Source organism: Conger conger, chromosome 2 (genome assembly GCF_963514075.1).
Source record: "Conger conger chromosome 2, fConCon1.1, whole genome shotgun sequence".
In the NCBI taxonomy this organism is placed as follows: Eukaryota; Metazoa; Chordata; class Actinopteri; order Anguilliformes; family Congridae; genus Conger; species Conger conger.
The window spans coordinates 39814508-39830434 of NC_083761.1; positions in this window are offsets into that span (position 1 = coordinate 39814508).

Below are 15927 nucleotides of genomic sequence, written 5' to 3' on the forward strand. Positions count from 1 at the left end.
TTAAACACGAATTAAGAGAACATACAATTTCGCGAGGAATTTTTGACTTAATATGAAAATACCGGATTGAGGGCAGAGACGTGGGATCTCCTTTAGATTTGGCTGAACAAATGCGTTTCAGGCAGCATAATTACCGGTGAAATGGAAAAGAATGATGCTGGCTAACTAGACGTTTAATGCAATATTATCCGACACTTAGGAGAGAAATTATTTAACCAAGATAAAAGGAAACATACAACTTTTGGCCAATAGATAGCGTACGTGTATAAGAGGGCAGAATAGCTTAATGGTTCAGACAGTGGATTAAGACATGCAAGGTCCGCAGTTCCATCCCCGGTGCGGCCACAATAAAGTTGAATAGTTTCTTTACGCCAATGGTTTTCATTTTGAGTGCATATTTATGGCCTAATGACTTTTCAAGCATAAATTGTGCCTCCCCGTGTAAAAACTATGGAAATTAATTAATCTCTGCTCTCCATACAGGACTGTAGCATGTTATCACAATGTGCAAGCAAGACGTTATTTTTATTTCATTCTACATTGTCTGATGTGGCTGAAACTTCACACGTTCATTTTTGGAGTGTAATCTCATCCATTTTCCAATAAAGGCTAAATGGCAAAGCGCCACCCGCTGGCAACAGGAAGTGAGCCTTATATTGCATTCTTAAGCATTATTTTTCAATGGGTTCATGACATTCACGGTAAATGTGGTCAGCATGATGCTAGGATGGTCCTGACAAAACAGATTTTTGATTTACTGGGATGATATAGCTATGGTCAGGCACATAAAAAACACATCATGCCAGACAAACAGGAAGTGGTCATACTTATATTCTCCAATGTCTGATGTGACTGCAACTTTACACAGATGCTCAGTGTTGGAGTGTAATCAAATCCATATTCCAAAAACGACTCAATGTTATAGCAGCATCATCTGGAAACAGGAATTGACCTTAATTTCGCTGAACATCTTCCGATGTGGCTGAAAATGTACAAATATGTTTATTTCTGGAGTGTAATCAAATTCAAAAAACATGCACGGATCAATAATATAGCGCCACCATCTGGCAACAGGAAGTGAGGCTTATATCATTGATGCATTCCAATAGCAGCGCCAACATCTTCATTGATCAAAGGGAAATTCCTGTGCACACTATACGTTGTCCAGGAAGGTGATTATTTCCAAAGTGTGTACATGTTGTGAAACATGTCATTGGCAGAACTATGCCACCAAGGCGGTTGCCCCCAAGGGGCTTGGGCCCGTTCATTGCTGCTTGCAGCTATATTTATTATTATTAGGGCCCAAGCACCGTAGGGTGCGAAGGACCCTATTGTTATTGTAAAGATTATTATTATTATTATTATTATTATTATTATTATTATTATTATTCTTTTTTCTATATGCAAATGGGCCTTTTTGAGGTGCTTGCCATGCATAAAAAGTCTGCGAATTTTGCACACACATCAGAAATGAGGACCTTCAGGATCTATTAGATGCTCAGACCTGGGCGTCGCCGAGGGTCTCCACAGCGCCCCCTATCGCATTGTCATCTATTGTGGGCAGGCACTTTGAGCTACCTTCAACAAATTTTATATGCATATAGCACTCCTCGGACCAAACACATTTCTCATTCGCATCTAATCAAATATACAAACAGGAAGTCAGCTATTTTGGATTTTGTGCGTTTTACACGTACTGCACTTTTAAGTACTCCTCCTAGGGGGTTCATCACATTCACACCACCTGTGGTCAGAATGGTCTCAGGATATTCATGATGCTAAATTGACAGGATATTTTTGATAGCTCAAACGGGACGGTCCTAGGGAGGCGTAGAATTTTTATGTCACGCCGCGCCAACAGGAAGTGGCCGTAATTTCATGGTCTGCATTGTCTGATCTGGCTGATATTTTAGAAATAAGTTTATTGTTGGAGTATAATCACATCCCTATCCCAAGAACGGGTCAATGTTATAGCGCCACCATCTGGCAACAGGAAGTGAGGTCTTTATCATATTTCTATGCCTTCCTGCTAGGGCATTCATCACATTCACACGAAATGTAGTCAGCATGATCTTAGGATACTCATGACCATAAGCTGTGAAGGGATTTTTGATATCTCAAACGGTATGGAAATGGCGAGTCGTACAGTACACATATTGCGTGCAAAAAAATGACTTTTTTTTCGACATCGTCCGATCTGGCTGATATTTTCCAAATATGTTCACTGTTGGAGTACAATATGAAATATATACATATCAATCGGGGCGTGGCTAGACAGCGCCCCCTATAATTATTATTCTCTTTTTTTTCAATGTATTTTGCATTTTTGAGGTGCTTGCCATGGATGGAAACTCATGGAATTTTGCACACACATGAGAAGTGTTGGCTATCAGGATGTGTCAGATGCGCAGACCTGGGCGTGGCCGAGGGACTCCACAGCGCCCCCTAATGCTTTGTCTTCTATTGTGGACAGGCACTTTGAGCTACCTTCACCTAATTTGGTAGGCATGTGGGACTCCTCTGGACAACCACATTTCTCATTCGTATCGAATCAAATATGTGAACAGGAAGTCAGCCATTTTGAATTTTGTGCATTTTACACGTACTACACTTTTAAGTACTCCTCCTAGGGGCTTCATTGCATTCACACGAAATGGGGTCAAACTGGTCTCAGGATAGTCATGATACTAATTCCAAAGGATATTTTTGATATCTCAAACGGTATGGTCATGGCGAGGCATACAATTTTCATGTCACGCCGCGCCAACAGGAAGTAGCCATAAATTCATGGTCTACATTGTCTGATCTTGCTGATATTTTACAAATATGTTCACTGTTAGAGTGTAATTACATCCAAATACCAAGAAGAAATCAATGTTATAGCGCCACCATCTGGCAACGGAAGTGAGGTTTTTATCATGTTTGTATGCGTTCCTGCTAGGGTATTCATCACATTCACACCAAATGTAGTCATCATGATCTTAGAATAGTCCTGACCCTAAATGACGAAAGGATTTTTGATATCTCAAACGGTTTGGCAATGGCGAGGCGTATAATACACACGTTACGCCCAAAAACAGGAAGTGGGCTTAATTCCGTTCTACATCATCTGATCGGGCTGATATTTTACAAATATATTCACTTTTGGAGTGCAATCACATCCATATCCACATTCATCTGGGCGTGGCTACACAGCGCCCCCTATGGCTTTTTTCTAATATTGTGGACATATACTTTCACGTAAATGCACCACGTCTGGTAGGCATAAGGGTCTCCTCAAGACACACACATTTCTCATTTGCATCCCTTAACTTTTCCCAACAGGAAGTGAGCTATTTTGGATTTTGTGTGTTTTTAAGTGTTTTTTCACGTACCAAACTTTGAAATACTCTTCCTAGGGGGTTCATCACATTCACACAAAATGTGGTCAGCATGATATTATAGCCCTGACACACAACTATGAACTGATTTTTAATATCTTGGAATGGTATGGCTATGGTCAGCCTTAAAATTAACTTGTAATGCTGCCCAAACAGTTCATGTTTTAATACAATTATGTATTAAATAATTTCAAAAAGGTATTAAATTCTACATTGCCTGATTTTGAGGCTACAGCTTTTCACATATGTTCATTGTTGGAGTGTCATCACATCCATTAAGCAATAATAGTTCACTATTTTCGCTGGAGACTCATTATATCCAGTCTTAAAACTTCAACGCAAGTCGCAAATGACTCTCCCATTTCTAATACGCGACTGCCATCTACTGGCAAAAGTTGGTATTGCATATGTCTTGCAATGACGTTCAATGTTATTTGGTTTAAAAAAAACCGTGTTGTAGCATTTTAAGGACTCAATACAAAACAGCTGTTCGGAAAGTTGGCTTGAAAACCAAGAAGCCTTATTAAGGAATTCGAGCCGTTTCTATTTGACTTCATTCGGTTGAAGTGAATGCCGTAACCCAATTAAATGTAATTCGCGTCGGAATACACATAATAGCCTACACTGTCAACGTGAAATAAAAATATATAGAAGTTTAAATCGATCCTATATTGGGACATTTGTTATGATGGCTGGTGCAACGGGCATTTTCGGTACCGTTGACCATAATCGAATGCTAGCATTTATATCATTACACTGACCAAGGCCTGTTAAAAAGCACATCACCTTTGTGGAAACAGTGAAGTTGTCTACACAATCTATTCTACTCAGAGACTAACTGCGTCGCTGTAACTTCCCCCCATTTCTGATACGGGGATTCCATTTATTGGCAGAAAGTGGAACTTTTATATTTTTCTTCCTTCAACTGATTTTTCAACGATAGGTTTTTGTTTTTTTTCTAGCGAGCCAGTAGGCATAACGATGTATGATTTACAGCTGCAGCCTACGTGACAAAATGTATTGACAACACCCAGCCCGACGTTTCTTTGCATCTATTTTCATTTTTTAATAGAGTATCTGAAATAAATATTAAAGACATTTAATGACTGTCTTTAACTGGCAGGAGAGTAGCATATATTTAAAAGAGTCAAAAGTCAAAAAGAAACGTTAACGTTTGAGATGGCTCTGGTCGAACTCTGTGTTAACATGAGACCGTTATGTTCAACAAAGGTATGGCATGCAGGTCGTTGCGAGATGACGCGCATTGGCTAACAGCAGCCAGCCTGTCCACTGTCTGTGTGAGTCAAAAAAACAAGTCAGCTACGTTTGTTTACATGAATAGAAAACTTTCAGTTAAATCGCCAGATATGTTAGTTTATTTTGCTTGTCATTAAACACGAATTAAGAGAACATACAATTTCGCTAGGAATTTTTGACTTAATATGAAAATACCGGATTGAGGGCAGAGACTTGGCATCTCCTTTAGATTTGGCTGAACAAATGCGTTTCAGGCAGCATAATTACCGGTGAAATGGAAAAGAATGATGCTGGCTAACTAGACGTTTAATGCAATATTATCCGACACTTAGGAGAGAAATTATTTAACCAAGATAAAAGGAAACATACAACTTTTGGCCAATAGATAGCGTACGTGTATAAGAGGGCAGTATAGTTCAATGGTTCAGACAGTGGATTAAGACATGCAAGGTCCGCAGTTCCATCCCCGGTGCGGCCACAATAAAGTTGAATAGTTTCTTTACGCCAATGGTTTCATCTTGAGTGCATATTTATAACCGAATGACTTCTCAAGCGTAAATTGTGCCTCCCGCTGTAAAATCTATTGAAATTAATTCATCTCTGCTCTCCATACAGGACTGGAGCATATTATTACAATGTGCAAGAAAGAAGTAATTTTTGTTTCATTCTACATTGTCTGATGTGGCTGAAACTTCACACATGTTCATTTTTGGAGTGTAATCTCATCCATATACCAAGAAAGGCTCAATGGAATAGCGCCACCATCTGGCAACAGGAAGTGGCTTTAATTTTACTTGACATCTTCCAATTTGGCTGAAAATGTACAAATATGTTAATTACTGGAGTGTAATCAAATCCATGAACCATACACGGCTCAATATTATAGCGCCACCATCTGGCAATAGGAAGTGAGGCTTATATCATTGATGCATTCCAATAGCAGCAGCAACATCTTCATTGATCAAAGGGGAATTCCTGTGCACACTATACGTTGTCCAGGAAGGTGATTATTTCCAAAGTGTGTACATATTGTGAAACATGTCATTGGCACAACTATGCCACCAAGGCGGTTGCGCCCATGGTGCTTGGGCCCGTTCATTGCTGCTTGCAGCTATATTTATTCTTTTTCTTCAGGCAAATGGGCTTTTTTGAGGGCCTTGCCATGCGTAAAAAGTCTTGACATTTTGCCCACACATCAGAAGTGGTTGCTGTCAGGAGCTCTCAGATGCTCAGACCTGGGCGTTGCCGAGGGACTCCACAGCGCCCCCTATCGCATTGTCTTCTATTGTGGGCAGGCACTTTGAGCTACCTAAACCTAATTTGGTGGCCATATAGCGCTCCTCGGTCCAAACACATTTCTCATTCGGATCTAATCAAATATCCAAACAGGAAGTCAGCCATTTTGGATTTTCTGAGTTTTACACGTACTACACTTTTAAGTACTCCTCCTAGGGGGTTCATCGCATTCACACCACCTGTGGTCAGAATGGTCTCAGGATAGTCATGATGCTAAATTGCCAGGATATTTTTGATAGCTCAAACGGGACGGTCATGGGGAGGAGTACAATTTTTATGTCACGCCGCGCCAACAGGAAGTGGCCATAATTTCATGGTCTACATCGTCTGATCTGGCTGATATTTTAGAAATACGTTTATTGTTGGACTATAATCACATCCATATCCCAAGAACAGGTCAATGTTATAGCGCCACCATCTGGCAACAGGAAGTGAGGTCTTTAACATATTTGTATGCATTCCTGCTAGGGCATTCAGCACATTCACACCAAATGCGGTCAGCATGATCTTAAGATAGTCCTTACGCTAAGTTGTGAAGGGATTTTTGATTTCTCAAACGGTATGGAAATGGCGAGTCGTACAGTACACATATTGCGTGCAAAAAAATGACTTTTTTTTCGACATCGTCCGATCTGGCTGATATTTTACAAATATGTTCACTGTAGCAGTACAATATCAGATATATACATATCAATCGGGGCGTGGCTAGACAGCGCCCCCTATAATTATTATTCTCTTTTTTTTCAATGTATTTTGCATTTTTCAGGTGCTTACCATGGATGGAAACTCACAGAATTTTGCACACACATGAGAAGTGTTGGCTGTCAGGATGTATCAGATGCTCAGACCTGGGCGTGGCCAAGGGACTCCACAGCGCCCCCTAATGCTTTGTCTTCCTTTGTGGACAGGCACTTTGAGCTACCTTCACCTAATTTGGTATGCATGTGGGGCTCCTCTGGACAAACACATTTCTCATTCGCATCGAATCAAATATGTAAACAAGAAGTCAGCCATTTTGAATTTTGTGCATTTTACACATACTACACTTTTAAGTACTCCTCCTAGGGGGTTCATTGCATTCACACGAAATGTGGTCAAATTGGTCTCAGGCTAGTCATGATACTAATTCTGAAGGATATTTTTGATATCTCAAACGGTATGGTCATGGCGAGGCGTACAATTTTCATGTCACGCCGCCCCAACAGGAAGTAGCCATAAATTCATGGTCTACATTGTCTGATCTGGCTGATATTTTACAAATATGTTCACTGTTAAAGTGTAATCACATCCAAATACCAAGAAAAAATCAATGTTATAGCGCCACCATCTGGCAACGGACGTGAGGTTTTTATCATGTTTGTATGCGTTCCTGCTAAGGTATTCATCACATTCACACCAAATGTAGTCATCATGATCTTAGAATAGTCCTGACCCTAATTGATGAAAGGATTTTTGATATCTCAAACGGTTTGGCAATGGCGAGGCGTATAATACACACGTTACGCCCAAAAACAGGAAGTGGGCTTAATTCCGTTCTACATCATCTGATCGGGCTGATATTTTACAAATATATTCACTTTTGGAGTGCAATCACATCCATATCCACATTCATCTGGGCGTGGCTACACAGCGCCCCCTATGGCTTTTTTCTAATATTGTGGACATATACTTTCACGTAAATGCACCACGTCTGGTAGGCATAAGGGTCTCCTCAAGACACACACATTTCTCATTTGCATCCCTTAACTTTTCCCAACAGGAAGTGAGCTATTTTGGATTTTGTGTGTTTTTAAGTGTTTTTTCACGTACCAAACTTTGAAATACTCTTCCTAGGGGGTTCATCACATTCACACAAAATGTGGTCAGCATGATATTATAGCCCTGACACACAACTATGAACTGATTTTTAATATCTTGGAATGGTATGGCTATGGTCAGCCTTAAAATTAACTTGTAATGCTGCCCAAATAGGAAAATTATATATTAAATAATTTCAAAAAGGTATTAAATTCTACATTGCCTGATTTTGAGGCTACATCTTTTCACATATGTTCATTGTTGGAGTGTCATCACATCCATTAAGCAATAATAGTTTACTATTTTCGCTGGAGACTCATTATCTCCAGTCTTAAAACTTCAACTCAAGTCGCAACTGACTCTCCCATTTCTAATACGCGACTGCCATCTAGTGGCAAAGGTTAGTATTCTTTCTAATTTTCGGTATGGTTTCTCTTTCTTGGATAAAGTGATTTCTCAACGACAAGTTTTGTTTCTTTTTGCGAGCCAGTAACCATAACGATGTATGAGTAACAGCGGCAGCCTACATGACAAAATGTACTGAAAACACCCAGCCCACAGCAACGTTTTTTCTCATCTATCTTAATTAACTCGATTGAATAACTAAAATAAAAAACAGGCTTTTACTGGCAGGAAAGTATCATATATTTAAAAGATTAATACATATAATGCATATATTGCTTTGACGTTCAATGTTATTTGGATTTTTAAAAAACCGTATTGTAGCATTTTAAGGACTCAATACAAAACAGCTGTTCGGAAAGTTGGCTTGAAAACCAAGAAGCCTTATTAAGGAATTCGAGCCGTTTCTATTTGACTTCATTCGATTGAAGTGAATGCCGTAACCCAATTAAATGTAATTCGCGTCGGAATACACATAATAGCCTACACTGTCAACGTGAAATAAAAATATATAGAGGTTTAAATCGATCCTATATTGGGACATTTGTTATGATGGCTGGTGCAACGGGCATTTTCGGTACCGTTGACCATAATCGAATGCTAGCATTTATATCATTACACTGACCAAGTCCTGTTAAAAAGCACATTTTTGGTTCCTTTGTGGAAACGGTGAAGTTGTCTACACAATCTGTTCTACTCACAGACTAACTGCGTCGCTGTAACTTCCCCCCATTTCTGATACGGCGATTCAATTAATTGGCAGAAAGTGGTACTTTCATTTTTTTCTTCCTTCAAGTGATTTTTCAACGATAGGTTTTTGTTTTTTTCTAGAGAGCCAGTAGGCATAACGATGTATGATTTACAGCTGCAGCCTACGTGACAAAATGTATTGACAACACCCAGCCCGACGTTTCTTTGCATCTATTTTCATTACATGAATTGAATAACTAAAAGAAATATGAAAGACATTTAAAGACTTAAAGACAGGCTTTAACTGGCAGGAGAGTATCATATTTTTAAAAGATTAACACATGAAGTCAAAAAGAAACTTTAGCGTCTGAGGTGGCTCTGCTCGAACGCTGTGTTAACATGAGACCGTTTTGTTCAACAAAGGTATCACATGCAGGTCGTTGCGAGATGACACGCACGGGCTAACAGCAGCCAGCCAGTCCACTGTCTGTGTGAGTCAAAAAACAGGTCAGCTACGTTGGTTTACATGAATAGAAAACTTTCAGTTAAATCGCCAGCTATGTTAGTTTATTAGGCTTGTCATTAAACACGAATTAAGAGAACATACAATTTCGCTAGGAATGGTAAATTAATATGAAAATACTGTATTGAGGGCAGAGAGTTGGCATCTCTTTTAGATTTGGCTGAACAATTGCGTTTCAGGGAGCATAATTACCAGTGAAATGGAAAAGAATGATGCTGGTTAACTAGACGTTTCGTGCAATATTATCCGACACTTCGTAGAGAAATTATTAAACCAAGATAAAAGGAGACATTTGGCCAATAGATGGCACCCGTGTATAAGCGGGCAGTATAGCGTAATGGTTAGGGCGGTGGATTAAGGCACGCAAATTCAGCCGTTCGATCCCCGCTGCAGCCACAATGAATTTGAATAGGTTCTTGAAGCCAGTTGTTTTCATTTTGAGTGCATATTTATGGCCGAATGACTTCTCAAGCGTAAATTGTGCCTCCCCGTGTAAAAACTATGGAAATTAATTAATCTCTGCTCTCCATACAGGACTGTAGCATGTTATCACAATGTGCAAGCAAGAAGTAATTTTTGTTTCATTCTACATTGTCTGATGTGGCAAAAACTTCACACATGTTCATTTTTGGAGTGTAATCTCATCAATATACCAAGACAGGCTCAATGGCATAGCGCCACCATCTGGCAACAGGAAGTGGCTTTAATTTTACTTGACATCTTCCAATTTGGCTGAAAATGTACAAATATGTTAATTATTGGAGTGTAATCAAATCCATAAACCATACACGGCTCAATATTATAGGGCCAGCATCTGGCAACAGGAAGTGGCTTTAATTTTACTCGACATCTTCCAATTTGGCTGAAAATGTACAAATATGTTCATTTTTGGAGTGAAATCAAATCCATAAACCATACACAGCTCAATATTATAGCGCCACCATCTGGCAATAGAAAGTGAGGCTTATATCATTGATGCATTCCAATAGCAGCAGCAACATCTTCATTGATCAAAGGGGAATTCCTGTGCACACTATTCGTTGTCCAGGAAGGTGATTATTTCCAAAGTGTGTACATATTGTGAAAAATGTCATTGGCACAACTGTGCCACCAAGGCGGTTGCGCCCATGGTGCTTGGGCCCGTTCATTGCTGCTTGCAGCTATATTTATTATTATTATTCTTTTTCTTCAGGCAAATGGGCTTTTTTGAGGGCCTTGCCATGCGTAAAAAGTCTTGACATTTTGCACACACATCAAAAGTGGTTGCTGTCAGGAGCTCTCAGATGCTCAGACCTGGGCGTGGTCGAGGGACTCCACAGCGCCCCCTATCGCATTGTCTTCTATTGTGGGCAGGCACTTTGAGCTACCTGCACCTAATTTGGTGGCCATATAGCGCTCCTCGGTCCAAACACATTTCTCATTCGGATCTAATCAAATATCCAAACAGGAAGTCAGCCATTTTGGATTTTCTGAGTTTTACACGTACTACACTTTTAAGTACTCCTCCTAGGGGGTTCATCGCATTCACACCACCTGTGGTCAGAATGGTCTCAGGATAGTCATGATGCTAAATTGCCAGGATATTTTTGATAGCTCAAACGGGACGGTCATGGGGAGGAGTACAATTTTTATGTCACGCCGCGCCAACAGGAAGTGGCCATAATTTCATGGTCTACATTGTCTGATCTGGCTGATATTTTAGAACTTTGTTTATTGTTGGACTACAATCACATCCATATCCCAAGAACAGGTCAATGTTATAGCGCCACCATCTGGCAACAGGAAGTGTGGTCTTTAACATATTTGTATGCATTCCTGCTAGTGCATTCAGCACATTCACACCAAATGCGGACAGCATGATCTTAAGATAGTCCTTACGCTAAGTTGTGAAGGGATTTTTGATATCTCAAACGGTATGGAAATGGCGAGTCGTACAGTACACATATTGCGTGCAAAAAAATGACTTTTTTTTCGACATCGTCCGATCTGGCTGATATTTTACAAATATGTTCACTGTAGCACTACAATATCAGATATATACATATCAATCGGGGCGTGGCTAGACAGCGCCCCCTATAATTATTATTCTCTTTTTTTTCAATGTATTTTGCATTTTTGAGGTGCTTGCCATGGATGGAAACTCACAGAATTTTGCACACACATGAGAAGTGTTGGCTGTCAGGATGTATCAGATGCTCAGACCTGGGCGTGGCCAAGGGACTCCACAGCGCCCCCTAATGCTTTGTCTTCTATTGTGGACAGGCAATTTGAGCTACCTTCACCTTATTTCGTACGCATGTGGGGCTCCTCTGGACAAACACATTTCTCATTCGCATCGAATCAAATATGTAAACAGGAAGTCAGCCATTTTGAATTTTGTGCATTTTACACGTACTACACTTTTAAGTACTCCTCCTAGGGGGTTCATTGCATTCACACGAAATGTGGTAAAAGTGGTCTCAGGATAGTCATGATACTAATTCCACAGGATATTTTTGATATCTCAAACGGTATGGTCATGGCGAGGCGTACAATTTTCATGTCACGCCGCGCCAACAGGAAGTTGCCATAAATTCATGGTCTACATTGTCTGATCTGGCTGATATTTTACAAATATGTTCACTGTTAGAGTGTAATCACATCCAAATACCAAGAAGAAATCAATGTTATAGCGCCACCATCTGGCAACGGACGTGAGGTTTTTATCATGTTTGTATGCGTTCCTGCTAAGGTATTCATCACATTCACACCAAATGTAGTCATCATGATCTTAGAATAGTTCCGACCCTAAATGACGAAAGGATTTTTGATATCTCAAACGGTTTGGCAATGGCGAGGCGTATAATATACACGTTACGCCCAAAAACAGGAAGTGGGCTTAATTCCGTTCTACATCATCTGATCGGGCTGATATTTTACAAATATATTCACTTTTGGAGTGCAATCACATCCATATCCACATTCATCTGGGCGTGGCTACACAGCGCCCCCTATGGCTTTTTTCTAATATTGTGGACACATACTTTCACGTAAATGCACCACGTCTGGTAGGCATAAGGGTCTCCTCAAGACACACACATTTCTCATTTGCATCCCTTAACTTTTCTCAACAGGAAGTGAGCTATTTTGGATTTTGTGTGTTTTTAAGTGTTTTTTCACGTACCAAACTTTGAAATACTCTTCCTAGGGGGTTCATCACATTCACACAAAATGTGGTCAGCATGATATTATAGCCCTGACACACAACTATGAACTGATTTTTAATATCTTGGAATGGTATGGCTATGGTCAGCCTTAAAATTTACTTGAAATGCTGCCCAAACAGTTCATGTTTTAATACAATTATGTATTAAATAATTTCATAAAGGTATTAAATTCTACATTGCCTGATTTTGAGGCTACAACTTTTCACATATGTTCATTGTTGGAGTGTCATCACGTCCATTAAGCAATAATAGTTCACTATTTTCGCTGGAGACTCATTATATCCAGTCTTAAAACTTCAACGCAAGTCGCAAATGACTCTCCCATTTCTAATACGCGACTGCCATCTACTGGCAAAAGTTGGTATTGTTTCTCAAGTGATTTCTCAATGACAAGTTTTGTTTCTTTTTGCGAGCCAGTAACCATAACGATGTATGAGTAACAGCGGCAGCCTACGTGACAAAATGTACTGACAACACCCAGCCCACAGCAACGTTTTTTCTCATCCACCTTAATTATATGGATTGAATAACTAAAATAAAAGACAGGCTTTTACTGGCAGGAAAGTATCATATATTTCAAAGATTAACACATATAATGCATATCTTGCAATGACGTTCAATGTTATTTGGTTCATAAAAAACCGTGTTGTAGCATTTTAAGGACTCAATACAAAACAGCTGTTCGGAAACTTAGCTTGAAAACCAAGAAGCCTTATTATGGATTTCGAGCCGTTTCTATTTGACTTCATTCGATTGAAGTGAATGCCGTAACCCAATTAAATGTAATTCGCGTCGGAATACACATAATAGCCTACACTGCCAACGTGAAATAAAAATATATAGAGGTTTAAATCGATCCTATATTGGGACATTTGTTATGATGGCTGGTGCAACGGGCATTTTCGGTACCGTTGACCATAATCGAATGCTAGCATTTATATCATTACACTGACCAAGTCCTGTTAAAAAGCACATCACCTTTGTGGAAACAGTGAAGTTGTCTACACAATCTATTCTACTCACAGACTAACTGCGTCGCTGTAACTTCCCCCCATTTCTGATACGGGGATTCCATTTATTGGCAGAAAGTGGAACTTTTATATTTTTCTTCCTTCAAGTGATTTTTCAACGATAGGTTTTTGTTTTTTTTCCAGCGAGCCAGTAGGCATAACGATGTATGATTTACAGCTGCAGCCTACGTGACAAAATGTATTGACAACACCCAGCCCGACGTTTCTTTGCATCTATTTTCATTTTTGAATAGAATATCTGAAGTAAATATTAAAGACATTTAATGACTGTCTTTAACTGGCAGGAGAGTAGCTTATATTTAAAAGAGTCAAAAGTCAAAAAGAAACGTTAACGTTTGAGATGGCTCTGGTCGAACTCTGTGTTAACATGAGACCGTTATGTTCAACAAAGGTATGGCATGCAGGTCGTTGCGAGATGACGCGCATTGGCTAACAGCAGCCAGCCTGTCCACTGTCTGTGTGAGTCAAAAAAACAGGTCAGCTACGTTTGTTTACATGAATAGAAAACTTTCAGTTAAATCGCCAGATATGTTAGTTTATTTTGCTTGTCATTAAACACGAATTAAGAGAACATACAATTTCGCTAGGAATTTTTGACTTAATATGAAAATACCGGATTGAGGGCAGAGACTTGGCATCTCCTTTAGATTTGGCTGAACAAATGCGTTTCAGGCAGCATAATTACCGGTGAAATGGAAAAGAATGATGCTGGCTAACTCGACGTTTAATGCAATATTATCCGACACTTCGGAGATAAATTATTTAACCAGGATGAAAGGAAACATACAATTTTTGGCCAATAGATAACGTACGTGTATAAGAGGGCAGTATAGCTTAATGGTTCAGACAGTGGATTAAGACATGCAAGGTCCGCGGTTCCATCCCCGGTGCGGCCTCAATAAAGTTGAATAGTTTCTTTACGCCAATGGTTTTATTTTGAGTGCATATTTATAACCGAATGACTTCTCAAGCGTAAATTGTGCCTCCCGCTGTAAAATCTATTTAAATTAATTCATCTCTGCTCTCCATACAGGACTGGAGCATATTATTACAATGTGCAAGCAAGAAGTAATTTTTGTTTCATTCTACATTGTCTGGTGTGGCAGAAACTTCACACATGTTCATTTTTGGAGTGTAATCTCATCCATTTACCAAGAAAGGCTCAATGGCATTGCGCCACCATCTGGCAACAGGAAATGGCTTTAATTTTACTTGACATCTTCCAATTTGGCTGAAAATGTACAAATATGTTAATTATTGGAGTGTAATCAAATCCATAAAGCATACACGGCTCAATATTATAGCGCCACCATCTGGCAACAGGAAGTGGCTTAAATTTTACTTGACATCTTCCAATTTGGCTGAACATGTACAAATATGTTAATTATTGGAGTGTAATCAAATCCATGAACCATACACGGCTCAATATTATAGCGCCACCATCTGGCAATAGGAAGTGAGGCTTATATCATTGATGCATTCCAATAGCAGCAGCAACATCTTCATTGATCAAAGGGGAATTCCTGTGCACACTATACGTTGTCCTGGAAGGTGATTATTTCCAAAGTGTGTACATATTGTGAAACATGTCATTGGCACAACTATGCCACCAAGGCGGTTGCACCCATGGTGCTTGGGCCCGTTCATTGCTGCTTGCAGCTATATTTAGGGCCCAAGCACCGTAGGGTGCGAAGGACCCTATTGTTATTGGAAGGATTATTATTATTATTATTATTATTATTATTATTAGGGCCCAAGCACCGTAGGGTGCGAAGGACCCTATTGTTATTGTAAAGATTATTATTATTATTATTATTATTATTATTATTATTATTATTATTCTTTCTCTTCCGTCAAATGGGCATTTTTGAGGGCCTTGCCATGGCTAAAAAGTCTTGAAATTTTGCAAACACATCAGAAGTGGTGGCCGTCAGGATCTATCAGATGCTCAGACCTGGGTGTGGCCGAGGGACTCCACAGCGCCCCCTATTGCGCTGACCCCCCCCCCCCCCCCGCATTGTTGTCTATTGTGGGCTGGCACTTTGAGCTACATGAACCTAATTTGGTAAGCATGTGTGGCTCCTCAGTTGAAACACATTTCTCATTCGCATTGATGCAAATATGCGAACAGGAAGTGAGCTATTTTGGATTTTGTGTGTTTTACACGTACTACACTTTTACGTACTCCTCCTAGGGGGTTCATCGCATTCACACCCACTGTGGTCAGAATGGTCTCAGGATATTCATGATGCTAAATTGCCAGGATATTTTTGATAGCTCAAACGGGATGGTCATGGCGAGGCGTGCAATTTTTATGTCACGCCGCGCCAACAGGAAGTGGCCAT